At 64.1% G+C, this 1,669-nt stretch overlaps 1 protein-coding gene across 1 annotated transcript in view; it reads right to left on the bottom strand.

The window, feature by feature from the left end:
• Nucleotides 1–1,669, bottom strand: part of JOSD2 (Josephin domain containing 2) — a 3,889-nt gene that overhangs the window by 1,124 nt on the left and 1,096 nt on the right. The window lies entirely within an intron of this gene.

The raw sequence follows: 1,669 nt of genomic DNA, 5'->3' as shown, positions 1-1,669 counted from the left end.
CCGCAGCCTCAACCTGCTGGGCTCTGGTGATCCTTCCGCCTCAGCCTTCCAAGTAGCTCGAACTACAGGCACGTGCCACCGTGCCTGGTGAATTTTTCTTGACTTATGATAGACATAAGGTCTCACCATGTTGCCCAGGCAGGTCTCGAACCCTGGGCTCAGGACACCTCTCAGCTCAGCCTCCCAAAGTGCTGGGATTATAGGCAGAAGCCGCCCCGCCCGGCCGACCCCAGCCTTTGGCTCCCCCTTCAGCTGCAGCTCCCCAGCCCCAGCCCTGTCCCTCCAGCCCCAACTGCCTGTCCCCAGAGCCCCGTTCAGGTTTTGCCTCGCCCATCCGGACCCACCAGCCTTCGAGCCCCCCAGTCCCTCCCCACGCGGCCCCGCCCTGCACACAGCCCTCCCTTAACGCCCCAGGGCCCCCAGACGTGGTGCCAGCCCTCCGTCCTTCTTTGTGCCCAGTCCCCTCCTCTGTCCTTCAAGACCCACCCAGATGGCGCCGCCTGAGAGGAGCCTCAGGGCCCCTTGGGCTCCCCCCATGAGTCCCCTCGATGATGACGACTGTGATGCCACCCTGATGCAGCCCTGCCCCTGCCTCGCTCACAGCCCTCCTGTCCTGACCCCCCAGGAGAGACCCTGCGTGTTAGGGGTTGGGCCTGTGGCCCCTGAGCCTCGCCCCCGCCTTTTGGCCACTTGTCCCCAGCCCTGAAGCTCCACCCACCCCCTCTCCCCAGCCACCTCCTCTGGACAGTCGCCACTCTGCTCTCTGGGCCCTGCAGGGAGTGGGAGGTGGGGAGGCTTGTGTGTGGTTTCCCTGTGGTGTCTCCCCGCTGCCTTGGCTGAGAGGGTCCATGGGCCTTTGTTCTGAATGAGAGATGCGTGAACCCCGTGATGACCAGCCTGGGGCCTGGGAGCCACTGAAGGCTGTGAGGGAAAGGGAGGGAGGCATCTCTAGACACAGATCCCTCCAGGATCATACTCAGAGGGGAGAGACGGAGGCCAGGAGGCCGGGCTAGAGGCCCAGGCAGAAGAAGGCAGGACCTGAGCTGGGGCTAGGGCTGTGGGGACAGAGAGGAAGGGATGTCTGACATCGTGACTAGTGAGGAGGAACATTCCAGGCTGCCAAGAGGAGGAAGCCGGGCTGGGAGGAAAGAAGCGGCCATGCAAAGGCCCAGAGGCCGCACAGTGGGCCAGGTCCAGGGCCTGGAGAGAAGTCTGGTTTGAGGGCACAGTGAGACATGAAGCTGCAGAGGATGGTGGGGCCAGAGCCAGTGGGGCCTCGGCTGTCAGGCAGAGAGGGAGGACTCCCCCAGCGGCGCTGGGGAGCCAGGAAGGCTATGAGCAAGGGAGGGTGGGCTCAGCTCTGGGGCTGCGTGTAGGAGGAACTGGAAGGCCGTGACAAGCGCCCAAATAAAAGGGGGCGAGGCCCGAGGCTGGGCAGGGTGCCTATCTCAAACTACTCAGGAGGCATAGGCAGGAGGATGGAGCTCAGGAGTTGGAGGCCAGCCTGGGCAACATGGCAAGACCCTGCCTCAAAAAAAATAAAAGGGTGAGGCTTGGGCTGGGGCTGAGGCTGCAGGACAGCCATGGTGGAGGCGCCATCTCCTTGGAGTCCCAGGTGCTAGCTCAGGAAGGTGAGCAGGGCAGAAGGAAGGCCCCCGGCCCCGCCCCT

This window comes from Carlito syrichta, unplaced genomic scaffold (assembly GCF_000164805.1).
Source record: "Carlito syrichta isolate Samal-C Ts95f unplaced genomic scaffold, Tarsius_syrichta-2.0.1 Scaffold169180, whole genome shotgun sequence".
NCBI lineage: Eukaryota > Metazoa > Chordata > Mammalia > Primates > Tarsiidae > Carlito > Carlito syrichta.
The sequence above is the reverse complement of the archived record's forward strand: the minus strand, read 5'-3'. Positions and strand labels throughout refer to the sequence as shown.